Source organism: Rhinichthys klamathensis, unplaced genomic scaffold (genome assembly GCF_029890125.1).
Source record: "Rhinichthys klamathensis goyatoka isolate OS25496 unplaced genomic scaffold, OSU_Roscu_1.1 h1tg000133l_1, whole genome shotgun sequence".
NCBI lineage: Eukaryota > Metazoa > Chordata > Actinopteri > Cypriniformes > Leuciscidae > Rhinichthys > Rhinichthys klamathensis.
Genome location: NW_026606668.1, coordinates 4,438,136 through 4,458,010, shown reverse-complemented (window position 1 = coordinate 4,458,010; position 19,875 = coordinate 4,438,136). Strand labels below are relative to the sequence as shown.

At 46.3% G+C, this 19,875-nt stretch overlaps 1 protein-coding gene across 1 annotated transcript in view; it reads left to right on the top strand.

Annotated features, from left to right (window-relative positions):
• Nucleotides 1-19,875, top strand: part of LOC130089553 (FERM and PDZ domain-containing protein 1) — a 57,199-nt gene that overhangs the window by 14,923 nt on the left and 22,401 nt on the right. The window contains exon 2 of the mRNA XM_056256931.1: nucleotides 10,341-10,777. The gene's annotated coding sequence lies outside the window, so the exon portion shown is untranslated. The remainder of the gene's footprint in view (nucleotides 1-10,340; nucleotides 10,778-19,875) is intronic.

Genomic DNA, 19,875 nt, shown 5'->3' with positions numbered 1-19,875 from the left:
CCAGTTGACTGATAAAGAAATGCAAATATTTTTGTATTACATGTTTTGTGAAATGTTATGTTCAAATATGCAAATAAGGGATAATTAGGGATGCACCGATCCACATTTTTTCACTTCCGATCCGATCCCGATACCTGAATTTGGATATCGGCCGATACCGATACTTTTCCGATACCAGAGCTGTGTTTGCTTTAATATTATTATTATCATTATTGTTGATTTTATATGATGCTGAAATAAACTCCTCTCTACAGGCAAGTATGATATGTACGTATGTATGCATGTATGTCAATATATATATATATATATATATATTAAACAATAGATAAACAAAAGATAGACAATTAAACAAAGATACACATTATACAGGCCTACACAGTGCTTTAATTTCAGGAAGGTCTACTAACATTATTCAGGTATGGTCTAAAAATAATTATAATAAAGTAATCAAAAGTAAAATAGCACTGCAAAGTTTATCATAGATAGATTTATGCTTATTAAAGCTAAAGTTATTCATTCAAGAGCTGTGAGTGATTTTCTCTTTGCCTTTTGTTGTTTGATTCTCAGTAATGGAGCAATCGTCAGCATGTTTATTAGACTGCTTCCCCTTTAAGAACGAGTGCACCATATTTTCTCCCAACTATTTCCATAACTACGTCCATTTTAGACAAACTGTTTAAGTGAATCTCCAAGCCGGTCATTTTGACATTTTTGTGTAGGCTACATTTGATCGTTTAGACGTGCATATGAAGCCCAAAGTATAATGTGCTTGTCTCGTTGCGGTCTGTTTCGGAGCGCGCGACGCGGGAACAGCTTCTCTTGCGCAGATTTTTGTGCTTTTAATAGCTTTTTTTATTATTAAAAGCGTCCCGCAATTTAGCAACAGTAGAGACTGCATTTTACAACAATCACCGATCATGCTGATGGGCTGTCGTGTTGTGCGCGCTGTGGCACCGCGTGAGAGATCTCTCTCTTTCTCTTCTGGACTGCGAATAGCAAACATGCATCACAGACAAATGGTTTAATTAATACGGCTTTGCAAACATTGCATTTTGCTGTCTTGCTCTGCTGTGGTGTTTCCAGTGTGAAGTATTTCCACCATAGGATTTCCACACAGCGAACATGTTGGCAGCTCAATGCTATCCTGCTAGCTGGCTGCAAACTGCGGAATGGATTTCCTGAGGGGGGGTCTCTGTGTCTCATTGAGCCGCACCTCCGTTCAGGATATCCATTCCACAGTTTGCAGCCAGCTAGCAGACTAGCCGGCGGGCCGCGGGAATCACTTTTGGAGTCGTTTCAGCAGACTACGTTAAAGCGCAGACATGGCTCATGGATATCGGATATCTCCGCAGGTTGGATCGGGAAAATCCGATACGTGAATTACGCTGGTATCGGTCCCGATACCGATACTGGATCGGATCGGCCCCATCCCTAGGGATAATCTAATTAAATGTGCATTAAATAATTTGCATTCATTTCCAGAACAGAAATCCAGGTTCAAAATTCTAATTTTCATGACAAAACATTTGGCTACTTGCTTAACCACTGTTCTCTACTAAAAGAGTGAGGTATATACTACCAGTGTTGGGGGTAACGCATTACAAGTAAAGCGAGTTACGTAAACAGACTACTTTTTTAAAGGGGTGGTATAATGCCCTTTTCACAAGATGTAAAATAAGTCTTTGATGTCCCCAGAGTGTGTATGTGAAGTTTTTGTTCAAAATACCCCACAGATATTTTTATATAGCATGTTAAAATTGTCACTTTTTGAGGGTGAGCAAAAACGCACCATTTTTGTGTGTGCCCCTTTAAATGCAAATGAGCTGCTGCTCCCAGCATAGAGGGCGGAGCTTCAAGAGCTCGTGTCCTTTTACCTCACACAGACATGCACTGAAAATGTCAAAAAACTTTTAGCCTTTTATGTTCAAACCGGTGTCAGACAATGATGGAGAGATCAAGAAGAAGTGACAATATGTAGAATGCCACAGGACATTTCTGAATGGTTAGTTGATGAATTTATGTAGCTGATGTGGAGTTAACTATCTTCTAGTAATTAATGAAAGGTGCTCTAAGCGATGTTGGGTGACGTCACTTCTTGTTGACGTTCGAAGTATTGTCAAACAAAACTGAAGCTAGCTAGACCCTAGCTAGACTAGCTAATTATATCCTTGTGTTTGTTAGGCGAACATGAAAGTCCATTTAGAAAAACCAAACTGGATTTACCCACCTGTCCAGGAAAAACAGAGCTACCTGAATGTCGGATTGGAAGCCCTTCTGCCGGTGGAGTTCTCGCCACCTTTCAAAGGCTTCTCCAATGTAAATTCGGGACTTTGCGCGTTCTTTCTCCTTTTCCCTCTACTTTGCATTTTTTGCAATCTTTTCATCGGAACGTCGTCTCTTTGGTCGTGTGTCGGCCATATCAAACTTAAAGAGTTAAAATTCTAACTTCCCTCTTGCTTCTCTCTCCTCCACACCCCCCTTCATGTGTACGCGCACTAACCCACCCCCAAATCATTCTTGTCAGTTTTTGGCTGGAACACTGTTTGGTTTGTTTCGTGGAGTGGAGTGGGTTGCCGCAGTTTGTTTTTGTTTCTGTTTGTGGAGCCTGGGGTGTCTACAGAGACTCCGTTTTTGTACAGTGTGTTCAGGGGACAGGCAGCCAGCGGATAGTGAGGAGATGTTTGCTGTATGTGAGTATGTGTATGTTTTGGCCTAAAAAACGTGACATCGCTTAGAACGTCTCCGGTTACTTTCGTAACCTCTGTTCCCTGAAAGGCAAGGAACGAGACATTACGGATGTCGGAAATGGGAACTCCTCTCATCCTTCACTTCCGCTGAAATCTTATAGGCTAACGCCAGCAGAGCTGGCCAATTGACGCAAATATGCAAATACTGAACTTCGTAGCAGTAATAAGCAAGTGCAGCGTCAATTCCCTTCAGAATCGAACAAAAAACGCTAAATCAGTAGCGAACACGGCGGCAAGCGTAATGTCTCGTTCCTTGCCTTTCAGGGAACCGAGGTTACGAAAGTAACCGGAGACGTTCCCTATCAAGGCTACGGAACTCGACATTACGGATGTCATATATGGGAACTGTATAGAATCCCGCCGTGGCAGCAAACAACCACTGACAACAGACCCAATACCAAAACCGCCCCTCCCCAGTATGCAAGCGTCTGATAGGCCGAGATTGACCAATAGCAAACCTCTAACCTCTGATTGGCCCAAGGGGACCAATCACAAGCTCACAAACACTGCCAGAATTTGCATATCCCGAGCAGTATAACCGGGGGAAGTTTGCACTGTCGAAAAACAGGGCAATAACAACAGTAAAAGAAGTCAACGCATAGCGGTGACAACAGTACAAACACACAAATAGCACACAGAACAACTCATAAGCAAAGCGCAGAGCAGCTCTATCCAGTGCTGTGTGTGCAATCAACTCACCGAAAGCACTTGAGACGCTACAGAGGGCAAATCCAACTTGTAAAACCTGGCAAACGTGTTCTGAGAAGACCAGCCAGCCGCAAGACATAAATCCTGAATAGACATACCCTTAGTCCAAGCCCACGAGGAGGCAATCGCTCTAGTCGAATGGGCCTTGACGTTAAGGGGGCATTCCTGCCCCAGGCAATCATAAGCCAAAACAATAGCGTCCACAATCCAGTGAGCAAGCCTCTGTTTAGAGACCCCCCCGTCCCTTGTTGCACCCACCAAAGCACACAAACAGCTGGTCCGATTGTCGAAAAGCTGCCGAGCGAGAAATGTATTCCCTGAGCGCTCTGACTGGGCAAATAGCACTCTGAGCAACCGAATCCTGGGAGGTTGATGGCTCAGTGGACAGGGCAGGCAGAGAAACAATCTGCGCTCTGAACGGGGTATTGAGCGACTTAGGAATGTAACCCGGCCTCGGTCTGGGAATTACATTACAGTTTCCCGGTCCAAAGCGAATACAATCTTCACTTACCGAGAAAGCCTGTAAATCCCCAACCCGCTTCGCCGAGGCGAGAGCGAGAAGCAGTGCCGTCTTAACCGATAGCTCCTTAATGGCGATCGAAGCTAAGGGCTCGAAAGGCGGTCGCGACAAAGCGTCCAAGACCAACGTTAAATCCCACGGCGGCACCGAAGGCGGCCGTGCAGGGCATAATCTCCTAGCTCCCTTGAGGAACCGTGTCACCGACGCATGTCTACTGTTAGACTGTCCGTCAACAGGGGGGTGAAACGCAGCAATAGCGGCCACGTATACCTTCAGAGTGGATGGTAGGCTCCCTTCGTCCATCCTGTACTGAAGGAAGCGTAGAATAACCGACACAGAGCAGTTCGCTGGGTCTATACCGACATTCTGACACCATTTCGAGAACACACCCCACTTCAAAGCATACAGGCGCCTGGTGGACGGAGCTCGCGCCTCCGCGATGGTATTCATAACACGCGCGTGCAGCATGTCCTGCCCGCTCAGCGACCCTGCAGCGGCCACACAAGGAGGTTCCACAGCCCGGGGTTGGGATGCCAGATCGTTCCGCTCGCCTGAAACAGAAGGTCCTTCCTGAGCGGAATCTCCCATGGCTGTCCTGCCAGTAACTCTACCAGATCCGCGAACCAGGGCTAATTCAGCCAGTTTGGGGCTACCAGAGTGACCGCCGCCTTCTCCTCCCTGATTTTGCACAACACCATGGGCAAAATTTTCACCGGAGGAAAAACATAGAGGCGGACTCTCGGCCATCGCGCGATCAGCGCGTTTACCTCCCGGGGGGAACGAGACAGCGGGAAGAACATCTGACAATGCGCATTCTCGCTCGTCGCAAAGAGGTCGATCTCCGCTCTGCCGAAACGATTCCATATCAGCTGAAACCGTCCCGGGGTGAAGCCTCCACTCCGCTTGGGGAATCCCGCTTCTCGAGAGCATATCCGCCCCGCGATTCAGAATGGGGCGGAGACCCCCTCCTTTCTTCGGTACAACGAAGTAGCGGCTGTAGAATCCGTCCTCCCACTCTTTCGGGGGAACCGGTTCTATAGCCTTCTTTTCGAGCAAGCTGCACACTTCTGGCCTCAGCACGTGAGCGTTTTGGGGCAAAGTTAATGACTGAATTACGCCGCGGAAGCGGGGTGGTCTGCGTTTGAACTGAAGTATCCGCGCCGAATTATATTCAACACCCACGGCGAAATGCCCGGAATAGCTTCCCACGCTGCCTGAAAACAACTGAGTGTGGGCTGATCCAAACCTGCGGTCATCGCCGCTGCGGTCATCGCCGCTGCGGTCATCGCCGCTATGTGAGGGCTGGGAATATTTATTGACCGTGACTCTGCGCTGCTCGAAGGCAGGGCGGGTAACACAGTGTGTGGTGCAAGAGGAGAAAAAAGCTCTGTTTGTGAAGTAGTGATCTGCTTTATTTTTGAACAAGAAACAACATTGACAACATTCACAAAACAACTGCACGCGTCGCTCGCAGAACGCCAAAGGGACCAAGTGCATTAGAGCGCGCCGCTTGGACGCGGGGCCGACCTGGCGCTCTCTTCTCCTCTTGCCCGAGCGGTCAGGACGACTGCTTAGGCCTCGCAGGGGCGGGGCTGGGCTTTCTGCGCGGGCTCCTCTGCGTCCTCTTGCTGCCCGCTCCATGCCACTGGCCGCTACGGCCTCTACGGGCATCCGGTCCCGGGCGGGGCGCTGCCTGTCTTCTAGCCGCGGCCTGAGGTTGGCGGCCCGAGGCGGAAGACGAACGAGAGCGAGGCTGCAGCGGCGGCGGCGCCCTCCGAGGAATCACGTGGCTCATGGCTTTCGCTTTCTTCTGCGTCTCGGAGTAACGCTCAGTGACTTTCTCCACGGCGTCTCCGAAAAGGCCTGCAGGGGAGATCGGTGCGTTCAGCAGCGTCTTCCTATCGGCCTCCTGTACGTCCGACAGGGTGAGCCACAGGTGTCTGTGGAGGAGCACCAGGAACCCCATCGAACGGCCAATTGCTTGGGCCGAACGCTTCGTGGCCAGGAGCGCGAGGTCCGTGGCCGAACGGAGATCTCGGATGGCGTCAGCGTCGATAGAGGCGGCGTCATCCAGAGACTTGAGTTGCTTAGCCTGCAGCACTTGGAGAACGGCCATGGCATGCAACGCAGAAACTGCCTCCCCCGCGGCACCGTAGGCCTTGTTAGCTCGGTGGGCTGTAAAGCTGCAGGCTCGGGACGGCAGGCTGCGGTCCGAGCCCAGGGCGGGAGCCGACGGGCAGAGGTGCGCGGCGATGGTCTCCTCGACGGGGGGGATGCGGAGGTAGCCGTGGTCCCCCGCCTCGTCCACGGGGGCAAACATGGCTTGGGTGGAAGTGAGGGTGCGCGCCGATTGCGGGGCCACCCACGACTTCACCACGTGCTCATGCACGTCAGGAAAAAACGGTGTTCCCCTTTTCGAAGCGGCCTGACGGCGGCTCGATTGGAGGAACCACGCATCCAGTTTGCTCTTTGAAGGTTCGTCGGGAGCCTTCCACGACAGGTCCAGTTCCTCGACGGCCTTCGAGAGGATACGGAAGAGCTCGTCCTGCAGGTCCGCCGGGGTCTCTTGCTCCGCGGCCGTCCGCGATGCGGCCTGCTCCGCACCCCAGTCGTTCTCGGAGGCAGACAGAGACATGGAGTCGTCTTCCTCACTCGCCCCGAAGGAAACGAAGTCAGCGACCTCACGAGGGGGCTAAAAGGTGGGGTCGGGAAAGCTCACCGGGGGACGAACCTCGACTCCGCGGTTGGGGGGGGCTACCAGCGGCTCAGTGGCGGCGGTAGGCCCGATCCCCGCTGCTGCGCGAGCCTCTTCCCTCCTGGCTTTGAGAGCTCGAAGAGACATGTCCGCGCAGTGGTCGCAGGACCCTCCGTCCCTGAGGGCTGACTCGGCATGGGCCAGCCCCATACACGCGACGCAGAACAGGTGCATGTCGGGGGGCAAGATGTGGCCCGAGCACAAGTTGCAGTTAGTTGCCATCGGATGCAGGAGACAGTGCAAGTATCTCGGCGCAACTTCAACGACGGCGAAATAATCCAAGTTGTAGTGTAGTATCAGCTTTCACACGATTTGAGCGTGAAGAGAGAGATTCTGAAGGGAATTGACGCTGCACTTGCTTATTACTGCTACGAAGTTCAGTATTTGCATATTTGCGTCAATTGGCCAGCTCTGCTGGCATTAGCCTATAAGATATCAGCGGAAGTGAAGGATGAGAGGAGTTCCCATATACGACATCCGTAATGTCGAGTTCCGTAGCCTTGATAGGGAACAGCTTTAACATATTCTGTCATGACCAGAGGTGGGTAGAGTATCCAAAAACTGTACTCAAGTAAAAGTACAAGTACTTATAGAAATATTTACTCAAAGTAAAAGTAAAAGTAATAATCTCAAAAGTTACTTGAGTAAGAGTAAAAAAGTATACAATGAAAAAACTACTCAAGTAGTTAGTTACTAGTTACTTTGGATCACATAGGCCTACAGTATATATATATATATATCATGATATTATTTATATATTTTTGTAATTTAAATTACTATTATCATCATAATTAGATAAGCTATCTTTGCAACAAAAACAGAAGAGACAAAACATTATTTCTGTATATCTGTATATTATCTCTGTAGCCCGAAAACCATTGCCTGTCCTTTGGTTTGTATAATAGTATAGTAACTTATACAACTACATTTGGATTATTAGACAATGTCGGAATAAAGTGACTCTATGGAGTTATGCATTCATAAAGGGATGGGAACCATTGACACAGATTAGAAAGTGTTAAAACTCTTCACATGTGCTCGCAGTCATGTCATGCCCAACACAAACAACGATCAAATGCACGGATCTTCTTCTGTCTGTTCTCCAAAATGTATAAATGTAGGCTATATTTATGAAAGCATCTTTAAACTGGTTAACTGAGTCTAATAAGGCAGGCAAAGGCATTCGTTTTCAAGTCGAGTTCGCACGCCACTGCGCAATACACACACATTGTGTGTGTGCACACATTAGTAAACTGGACGATGATAGCTTATTTAATGTATAAAGGAATGTATATGTCCAAAAAAGGGTAATGCCATACTTTGTAGTAGTGCTATATGGCGTAATAATGTGTTTGGTTGTAAAATGTATTACCTGAATGAAATGAAATAGAATGTATCGTCGTGTGGAATAATTCATTCACAGACAGCTTACGAAGTAACATACGAAGATGTTCAACTAATAAAGATCTTCATCGCTGGCAAAAAAATATGATGCATTTGCAGATTTACTTTCTAGACTGTACTGTAGACTGTGGACCGCCACTTCATACAACGCTCTTGAAGTTCTTAAATCTTCCTGTTACGACTCCGAGACGATTCAGTGCGTGCAGGAAACTGAACAGATCATTCAAACTGATTCGCGAACCGATTTAGACAGATCTGCCCAACTTGTTTGATGAAGTCTTTGAACAGAATCGACTCAAAAGAGTGATTCATTTGTGAATTGAGCATCGCTCATGCCCAGAAAAAAGAGAGAGCGCGCGCTTAGAATAAACTACGCTTTTAACAACATATTGCATTAAAATAAAGTAACGAGAGGAACGTCGCCCAACGTAACGAAGTAAAAGTACAGTTTTTTCATTAGAAATGTACTTGAGTTAAAGTAAAAGTACCCACAATTAAATCTACTCTTAAAAGTAAAAAATTTCCAAAAAAATACTCAAGTAAATGTAACGAAGTAAATGTACTTCGTTACTACCCACCTCTGGTCATGACAATCTATAAATCGCATTCCCGGAGGAGGGGTTTATGTAAATTCTAGGGTTGGTGATGTCACTTACCCGGGAGGAATGTCGTGTAGTCGCTGCCAGCCGTTTGTTGTAGCAAATATCGTCCTTTGCTTTGAACTTTGAGCGTTGTAACTTTGCAGATGTTGTTTATGCTCAAACAGCAACATAACACACTAAAGTTAGAAAAGTGAAATCATAATCAACCATCCCTTAAAAGTAACTGGTAAAGTAACGCATTACTTTTAAATTTACAAACAAAATATCTGAGTAATTTTTTTCAATTAATTATATCAGTGAAATGAACAGAAAGGAATCAAAACAGTTAAATGCAAACCTACAATAAGTATGTTAAATTTCACAAATATACAGTTCTTTATGTATTTAATCTCACTTTATTAACCAATTTGCTGCTGACCTTTGATTATTCATTTCAATCATCTACAATCTGTTACCTTAAATTATATGTTTATCTCTGTAAAGCTGCTTTGAAACAATTCATTGTTAAAAGCGCTATATAAATGAAGATGACTTGACTTCAACCATACTAATAAGCAAAAATTACTTTATAAACATCACATTTCTGTTTTTTTTATTGCTGAAGTAAGTGTTGATCTTTCTTCTCCTGTGCCGTATTCCTTTGCAATCCAGAATGACAGCACAGTTGAAAGTTTTGTTTGAGCTGCGCACTCTACTGTACAGGTGTGAATTTGCATTTCCTTCAGCCTGAGGCTTATTAAAGGTGCTCTAAGCGATGTCACGCGTTTTTTAGGGCAAAACATTTTTTGTCACATACAGCAAACATCTCCTCACTAACCGCTGGCTGCCTGTCCCCTGAACACACTGTAAAGAAACGCGATCTCTGTAGACAGCCCAGGCTCCACAAACAGCAACAAAAGCAAACTGCAGCGACCCGCTCCCTGAAACATAATAAACTATTCCAGCCAATGACCGACAAGAAGGGTTTGGGGGTGTGGTTTGGGGGGTTAGTGTGCGGATGAGGAGGAGGGAGGGTCTAGCTAGCCTCCGTTTTGTTTGACAATAGTTCGAACGTCAACAAGAAGTGACGTCACCCAGGATCGCTTAGAGAACCTTTAATTTCACTTTTGTTGCATAAGGGTTTGACATTTGCCAAAAATAGAACTTAATTGGTTTTTAAAATCAAAGAAGCAGACCCAGTACAGAAAAGGAAAAGTATCTCAAAAGTAAAGTAACACATTACTTTCCTTAAAAAGTAACTAAGTAATGCGATTAGTAAAAATGTTTGGGAGTAACGCAATATGTATTACTTTTAAAAGTAACTTTCCCCAACATTGCATACTATGGGAAATGTCTGACTGACCACAGATAAAACACTCCTCACTCCATGCAAAATCGACCCTGCTCATCAGACAGACAAAAAAAACAAAATGAGTAGCGATGTTACCATGACGGCTAATCTATAAACTGTTCATTTCTCTTCAAGTTGAGAAAGAATGAGAATGATGCATAGTGCAAGTGAATTATAGTACTGTGAGAGTTGTCTTCTTTGGTCAGTTACTCAGGAGTCGTTTCTCATTGTGAGATAAAAAAAACATCAGATAACATATGTGTCTTTTTTATAGAGCTGAGGACCCCTTCGAGCTCCCACCACGGCAACAAAGAAGAGTCCATGTCTGATGCAGAGGACCAATGGATCAAGAAGAAAACAAAGCACCTGCACACTCTGGAATTCATTACTGATGAAAAAAGACTTCTGAATCTTTCTCTTTGCTCATATTAACCTCCAATTGTTCAGGTCCAAAACATCCATATAGATGCAGTGCAAATGGATAGGACAAAAACTTCAAAATCCCTTACACTGCATATATGTATTCTGAGCTAGCCAATGAAATAAAGAAGTTTATTTAATGTTAGCTGTCAATTTAACAGACTGAGGCACTGAAAAGTCCTTTAAAAAAATGAGTAGACCAAAATGATCAAATGAATGCTTTGAAGAATTGGTGATGCAGTCCAAGGAAAAGTTCCTCTTCAATGGGGCGACATATTATCTGACTTTAAGGTAAGTGTGTATTTGTGTCTGTGTGTACTAGTGTATCCATACTGTTAGGTGTTTTCATGTGTGTATATGGCTCAGTGATCGGCTCAGTGTGTGACGCAATTACACTTTGTCCCAGCCTTTACAAACCTAATCCAATTAGAATATTTGTCAGTAACCTTAGGGTCAGCTGTCTGTAACTCTCTGTGCATGTACACTCTAAAAAGTCCAATGGGTCCAATGTTAATATGAAGAAATCTTCTGTATTATTTTTACAGGTGTTCTCCCGTAATTAGAATTTTGCATTGCACAGTGTGCATGAAATGGATTGTTGGGTTAGGGTTAGGGTAGTTAGGGTTAGGGTTAGGTAGTCTTTTCTTCCTTATTGTGAATTATATCTGAGTGAGACGACTTCTGGAACGAGAATTTTTTTTAGAGCGGGACTTGATTTTGTCTTCGGGAATTTAATCGTAGGAAGTTGCTATTTTGCAGTCAGTTGTGGGGTATATTTAGTCCCACCCTCCCCCGAGATGTACTTTATTTAAGCTGCACCATTTGTTCAAGGCAGAACGTAGCTAGTAGATCGTAAGCTCTCTCTCGTAAGCAGCATTCGAACTTCAGTTTATTCTTACAAATGGTAAATCGTGGTAGGCTACAACAGCTTGTCACTGGGGCAGTACCCTTAAAGGGACATCTTTGTATCTTATTTACCCGTAAAAGTACTACTTAAGGGTACATATTACCACACTAAGGTACTAAAATGCACCTTTTAGAGGTGGATAAGGTACAAAGTTGTCCTGCTATTTCATTCCAATTGTTACTTCAGGTCTGAGGCTTCCGTAAATATTTAGAAGTGCATAAGTTGTAACTTAGTACCCCTTTACGCCAAGTTGTAACTTGCGCAAAGCTGGTGCAACCAGCCCCTGATATTGTTCCTATATACTGTGTACAGTATAGCATATAACGATAATTACCGTCAGCACTGTCTGTAAGTGATTTTTGAGAGACAGACTTGTTGCAAAACATCTGATGTATGTAACTGCATTGGACACTTTTAGCCTGCTGAAAGATCTATTACAAGCTAGGATCCCGATAGACTAAGTGTAAATTTTTAAGCTATTTAGCTGTGCTCAGTGCTAACATTACATAGTCTGTCCTAACTGGTCCACTGCCTGTAATCCTCCCATGTGAATGTCAATGAATTGTAGACAATTCTTACGTTAAGTAGTCAAACCTAGCCATTAGCGTTAGCTGCCCATGCTAATGATGGAGTACAGCCATTATCTCTCAGAGAGAGCATGAGCAGACCTTTTTTATGAGGGAACATGGGCGTAAGGGGAAATTAAACCCCACTCTACAGGCCACTAATCTAATCGAGAGAGAGAGAGAGAGAGAGAGAGAGAGAGAGAGAGAGAGAGAGAGAGAGAGAGAGAGAGAGAGAGAGAGAGAGAGAGAGAGAGAGAGAGAGAGAGAGAGAGAGAGAGAGAGAGAGAGAGAGAGAGAGAGAGAGAGAGAGTGTAGTCAACTAAAATGTTTCATTGTGAAATTCATTGACTATGGGCTCCTATATCTAAATGCTACAGCACAGACTTAGTTCCTGGATCCGTTTTAGTGATCTAGCAGTTCACAGACTCCTAAACGTAATTGAATCCCTCTATCTTTAGTATATAATGTAATCTTAAGATTTTGCAGTGAGAAGAGGTCTTATACGTATCCCCATTGATCCCCATTGATCAAGAGGGCGCTGAAGCATATCATGAATAAAATATATTAAATAGTGCTGAAAAGGTAATGAGATTTGTATAGGAAAACCTCAACAATATTCCGTGCTAATCCTCTTGAAGACCGGGTGAGAGAGGGGAGGTGATTGGTATCCTTAAGTGACTAAACTTTAAAGAGAGAATAAAAGGAAGGGATCTATGGATGGCTACCTGACACACCTTTGTGTTTAAAAAAAAGAAAGAGAGTTGTTGTTTTTTAGTGAACAACGTACTTTGGTAGAATAGGTACTTATATGTTATTATCATTTATTATTAAACTTATCAATATTTAATCAGTAAACAATAATGCAATAACTGAATAGCTATAACAGAAACTGATTTGTTGAAGTACAGTGGAAAAAAAGGCAGGTGCATCATGGTCAAGGGGTGTTTTTCTTTATGCAAACCGCCTGAGGTACAAACTGCTTTGGAAACTCCTCAGAGAGCGAATTATAATATTTTGCTATTTCAACCTTCCCTTCTCTCTCTCTCTCTCTCTCTCTCTCTCTCTCTCTCTCTCTCTCTCTCTCTCTCTCTCTCTCTCTCTCTCTCTCTTTGTGCATTATTTGCGTAGGCAAGGGAATTGTAATGTTTAGAAATTATGATTTAGTTATAAAAAAAAAAGTAAAGATCAGGGGAAAAAATAAAATAATTCAAAAGTATGTCAGAATCTGAATTGTTAAATTCCCCATGAATTCAATCTAATCAGCTGTGTTAATTCTTGTCAATGAATGTTACAGCTGCGGTATGTAACTTTTTCTAAGTTAAAATGTGATGCTTTATTGTGGCCTCAGTTGAGCTGAGATTAGATAAACAAAAAACTGTAATCTTATTAAACTTAATGGTATTAGAATTGTCACCTGACACTAATGAAAATCTGCCCCAGTAATCTTTAATTGTTAAATAAAATTCCTTAGCCTAGAGCAAAGCAAAGTTGTGCTTTATAGGGAGGTAGAAATGTAATTAATTTTCACAATACATAAATTGATTTTTAGTGATTTAGTCATTATAAATAATTTAGAACACACCTAGCACAAGCTCTGAAGTTGTTATGCGTTGATTCAGTAGAAGCTATAGTTTCACATATTATGGGTGCAAATTCAGTATTTTCACCAAATTATGTTTACAAACTAAACCATTGCAAATGGTTACTCATGACTCTTCAGTCTAATTCACACCGCGTCAACAGACGGCAACAGTCAGAGTCTGTTGGAGCTTGTTTTCGCAGATTGAACATGAATTGGATTTAGAATATCTGAGAAGTGACATGCTGTAATCCGGTGACTGTCGGCATTGGCCTGCGTCTGTCGGTGCAGTGTGAATGGCTCAATGTGCAGTGTGAGAAGGGGAGTGGCCACTCAGTGTGCAGTGTGAGAGGGGGAGTGGCCTCAGTGTGCAGTGTGAGAGGGGGAGTGGCTTCAGTGTGCAGTGTGAGAGGGGGAGTGGCCACTCAGTGTGCAGTGTGAGAAGGGGAGTGGCCACTCAGTGTGCAGTGTGAGAGGGGGAGTGGCTTCAGTGTGCAGTGTGAGAGGGGGAGTGGCCACTCAGTGTGCAGTGTGAGAGGGGGAGTGGCCACTCAGTGTGCAGTGTGAGAAGGGGAGTGGCCACTCAGTGTGCAGTGAGGAGGGGGAGTGGCCACTCAGTGTGCAGTGTGAGAAGGGGAGTGGCCACTCAGTGTGCAGTGTGAGAAGGGGAGTGGCCACTCAGTGTGCAGTGTGGAGGGGGAGTGGCCACTCAGTGTGCAGTGTGAGCCAGAGTGGCCAGCGGCTAGAGTGGCAAAAGCCAATGTGTGCTTCTTTTACCGATATATTTACCGATATCTTTTGCATTTCTAATCCAAACAACATCAAACTTGGCACTGCACTTACTCATGCCCGTAGCAAGACACCTGTCAAGTTTGAAATCCATCGTACTAACGGTATATGCGAATAACAGATATGCCCGTTCAAAATCAGTTTTTGTGTGTTTTTAGTAATTGTAGGTTTGGTGTGTTTGAGTGCTGCTTATTGTTACAATTACACAGCAAAAGTTTAGTGACATTTTTATTTGTGCATGGTAGAAAGCAAATACTGATACTGACATAATGACATACAATAAATATGGAAAATTGAACTACATGGTTGCAAAACAATTTATAATGGTGATATTAGCTGACATGTATTTGGGTATCTGTGTACAGGTAGCAGGAGTTTATATTAAATTAGATTAGATTTACATTAGTGTAAACTTTGTTGTTATTGTGCAGATTACAATTATAGAGACAATGAAAGGCAGTTAGTGTCTTTTATGTTTAGTTGGTGAATATAGCATAGGCTACTATTAATGTTATGCGCACCAGAATAAAATATAATATTCAGAAGTAAACAGTGTAGCTGACTTACAGATTGTCAACAGATGATCAACAGAACAGGGAACAGATGAGACACACTAATCAGGGACCATGGCAATTGCCAGCAGGAGCAGCCATTCTTTGTTTTCAAGTAGCAGGGAACCGTCGCAACTCTGTCGTCATTATGTTAAGCCCGCCCGCCGACTCTATACACGACTCTATATACACGATTGGCCAGACTAGAGTTTGGTTTTTCCAGCCAACGGAGAGTTGCTAGACCACCCTGGCTGCAAAATAAAACTTGCTGCCGCTAGGGTGCGTCTAGTTCTCTTACGAGAGTATCTCTCGTACTGCGTAATAGCTTACGCTAGGGGAAAAACTCTTTTCCGCGAGATATTGAAGCCAAAAATTATCCTTAATTTTTTATTAATGTAAAACGCTTTGCAGCAGCAAGCAGACATAGGCGAAACAGCTCGCGCGCCTATTGGTTGCTCTGCAGCAAATGCAGCAGCCTATCGAGAGAGACTCTGCGTGACGTAATGACCAATGGGGGCAATTCGCGCCCATATCGTCACGTCCCGCCAGAAGGGGCGTGGTCTCACCCTATAAATATGCTCGTTAGGCTGATACAAGCTGATTTTTACCTCTTCAGCGAAGCACACGCATCGCTGGATCCGGAGTGAGAAGCCGCGCCGTCGAAGCAAGCCTTTCAGCGGGACGAGCTCTGGAGTCGCTGGCCTCGCCGCCTTCAACTGCCGTACCTGCTGCGCTTTCCGGCGTTCTATATCCTTTCATACTCTGTGTGTATTTACTCTGTTGAGAGTGTTTGCTCGCTTACTTGACGCGACTCACACTTCTCTCACAAAAAGAGCTGCGTCTTTTTAAAGATGCCTTCCTGTGGCTCGTGCCGCGCCCCGCTCAGCGATGGAGACCGGCACGTCATCTGTGTTTCCTGCCTGGGTGAGGATCACGCGGCTCTCGCGCTCGCTGACGGCGGATGCCCTCATTGCGAGCTTTTGCCCATGGTGACTCTGAGGACTCGCCTGGCATCATTCTCCGAGCCTTCACCGCAGCCCGCCGTGGTGCCGCGCCGCAAGAAGCGCCGCGCCCAGCGCGCTCCCGAGCTTTCTCCAGCCCGCCAAAGCTCGCCGGTTCGCCCGCCAGCTTCGCCGGCTTCGCTCGAGTCGCTCACTGACGGACAACGGCCGCCGCCTGCCGCCGCGTCCATCCACGAGTTTGACGAACCCACCGAGGCGTGTTCTCTTCTGGCATCCGATAGTGAGGATTGGGCGAGCTCCGTGGATCTCCCCTCCGCTAGCGTTTCCCGCCAGACCACTGGTAAGAGAGCCGGCATTGAGACTGAGCTGATGCGTCTGCTCTCTCAGGCCGTGGAAAGCATCGGCCTCGATTGGGAGGCGCCCGCGCAGCCGCCGCGCAACAGAATGGACGGACGCTTTCTCGGAAATGACGAGGCTCCGACGAAATCGCGGCCCGCGCCCTTCCTCCCGGAACTTCACGAGGAAGTGACTAAATCGTGGAACGCCCCCTTCTCCGCCAGGCTGCGTACCTCTGCCTCTGCTGCTTTCTCCTCGGTGGATGGCGCGAAGGACACCTTTCTGTTCCTCCTGTGGAACCAGCTGTAGCGTCTCATCTCTGCCCGCCCTCCGCTGGACGGCGCGCTCACACGACGCTACCTTCTAAAGCCTGCCGAGTAGGGTTGGGTATCGTTTGGGTTTTATCCGATTCCAGTACCTACTCGGTATTTTTTAAACGGTTCCGGTGCTTAAACGGTTCTTAAATCGGTACTTAAGAAAATGAAACCGCACACACTTTATCAAAAAATAATACCCTTTAATTTACAGGGCCAAACTGGACACAATATTAACTTATATCTTTAAACAATATAAATACAAGTAACATATGGTAATAATAAAACCAATATAAAATAAAAATTCATATTTACATAATATCAAATGAAACAATATTGTATCAAACAATGTAATAATACTGGAGATTAATAGAGATTACTAGCAGGCAGAGCTGCCAACTCTCACGCATTGACCGTGAGACTCACGCAAATGACCCTTTTCACACAGAAAAATCGCGGACAAAGAGGACACTGACAGACAAGACAGAGAAGGTTACTTTTGATATGGAACAAATCCACAGCTGTCAGATTCTGTCAATATTTTTACGAGATTCACACAATAAATAACGTTTTGGCTCTTTGAAATGTGACAGATCGCTGTAGCGCGTCAGTTCAAACAGCACGTGATACAGCAGCCTACAAATCCACTGCTTCTTAGCTACGCAGCGTTGAGTGAACCTATGAAAGAGAACATCTCTGGTTACTGGTGTAACATATCTCTCAATAGGGAACGGGACGCTGCCAAGCTCCTCGCGCTGCCGACCAGCTTATTTTTTCGGCAGAGAAATCTGAGGAGCAGATGGCGCTCGCGCGCCAACATAGTATGACGACGTAAGTGCGTCGATGCGGCGCCCGCGCCATCAGCCAATGAATTGGCTTGATTCTATATGGGATTCAGACTATCGGCACACCCAGAGGGCGTTCTGACACGTAATTTTACACGTGAAATGCAGCCAAACCTTGTGAGAAAGAGCGCGCATGCGAGACAGAAGAAACTGTGCTCCAAACTGTGTAGCACACGCACGGCGGAGAGAGAGCGAGCGAGAGACCTTAGGCTTGTTCGACTTCATGCAGCTCTGCGCAGACCGATCGGCGGCAGACTTGAAGCAGTGCATGCCGGTTAGAAATTTTGTCCGACTTGATACAGCGCCGACGCCACGTGACTGTGACGTATGCCATCAAAGTACCGCGAGAGCGATTCGAGAGTAGCCGGAGAACTCAGCCAGCGCAGCTTCTGAAGAGCGGCTGCTCTGGGCTGCACGAGCTCTGATGACGACACAGCTGTTCCACGATTGGCCGGATTCACCGCATGACAACGATCACGTGCGTTTCGTGTTTATTCGGTTTATTCTCACACCTTTAGTTCCACTAAAGCTCACAAATCAGTTTTTTTTATAACAGTAAACACTCTTTTCATGTAGTCGCGATGTATTGTGTTATGTTTATCAAAATAAAACTGATTAAAAAACGTTGATTCCACTTCATTGATAGTAGCTGTAGGCTTCTGTTGAACTTTATTCTTGTTCAAACAAACGCTGTATGAAGCAGTACATAAAGTATTGAATGAAAATGTCCCTGAAACATCTGTGTATTTGGCAAATATTGCATTTATTTCACTTCAGCTGTGCTAGAGTATACAAACACCACGTGAGCGTTCACTACAGGAACCAGAAAGTGTCCGACTTCACGTCTCCGTTTCCAGCTCCTCCCCGCCTGCACGCGGCTACTCTCGCCGATCAATTACATCCAGCCGCAGCCGATGTCGAACACACCTCTTGTGTGTGTGTGTGTGTGTGTGTGTGTGTGTGTGTGTGTGTGTGTGTGCGCGTGTGTGCCTAATGAAGTTAGGCACCGAAATCAGGCACCGAAATTTTCGTTCTTATTCGGTCTGGTTACTACCGTTTACGTCGGAACCGGTTCCCTATTGGCACCGAGTTTCGGTACCCAACCCTACTGCCGAGTGACGTCAACCATGCACGGTCGCGCTTACACCGCCGCCGGGCAAGCAGTTTCAGCGCTGCACACTATGGCTATCCTGCAGATCTTCCAAGCCGACCTTCTCCTTAAATTGGACGAGGAAGGACCCGGAGCGATCTGCGTGGCGGACCTGAGAAGCGCTACAGACCTCGCTCTTCGCGCTACTAAAGCCGCTGCACAGGCCATAGGACGAAACATGGCCTCCCTCACCGTGGCTGAGAGACACTTATGGCTGACGCTGTCCGAGATGACGGAAGCCGAGCGCTCTGTGTTCCTCGACGCGCCCATTTCACAAGCGGGCCTTTTCGGATCTGCCGTCAAAGATTTCGCGGACAGATTCATGGAGGTGCAAAAGACTTCGCAGGCCATGAAGCACTTCCTTCCGAAGCGCTCGAGCTCCGCTGCAGGCCACTCAAAACAGCCGTCTGCTCGCAGTTCTCAGCCGCAGCCTGCACCGCCCGCCGCCGCCGCCGCTTCACAGCGCCGCCACGCCCGAGACCAAAGACCGCGCTCTCGCTCTGCTGGACGCCGCCCCCCTCAGCGCGGGCCCCGGCCGAGGATTGAGATCAAGCCCGAGGCCTCAAAATCTTCCTAGCCATTCTAGGAAAGCGACGGTGTTCAGATCCCGCTGCGGCCGGATTTCCACCAAAACTTCTCGCTCGGTCAGTTCCAAACATCGCGACTGTCCCAGTGTATTTCGCAGTGAGCCAGCCGGTGTCTCAGCCCGTTTGCCTGCGCACAAAAGCCGTTTTTACGGCTACCCAGATAAATCCAATAAAGAGTGCATTTTCTGGTGTTCCGGCCACGGCCGATGGTGTTATAAGTGTTGTAAGAATGCCCACCCAGTGCCCATTCCCACACACAGACACAGCCCGCCACGGTGCAGGGCTAGCACAAATAAAATCGACTCCGGTCGATTGTGCAAACAATGTAGTAAACGCGCCCATGTCACCATGCCCGCTCACACTACATGCTGCGTGTCCCTTGGTTTCTGTAAAAACGAAACCAACACACATTCAGTCGGCCATGAACGACAGTGTTTTCAGTGTAATAAATGTGCCCGCAGCCCCGCGCCCACATTTTCTCACAGACACGCCGATTCCTACGGGATCTCCCCCGCTCGCTTTTTCTGCACAATCTGCCATAAAAAAGCTGAGCGCGGTCAGGCCGCCCGCTGTCATCAGCGCGCCCCCCGCCTCGAACGCTGTAAACACGGTGTTGTGTTGCCAGTATGCCCGGACTCTCGAGCTGCCGTTTTGCCGCGACCAGAGCCCGGATTTCATTCTGCCCCTAGCTATTCACGCAGATGCGTGGTCAAAGCTTCCCGGGGTATCAGAATGGGTGCTGAACACTATAAAGAGAGGCTATTCGCTACAATTCGCTCGACGCCCGCGCCGTTATACGGCGC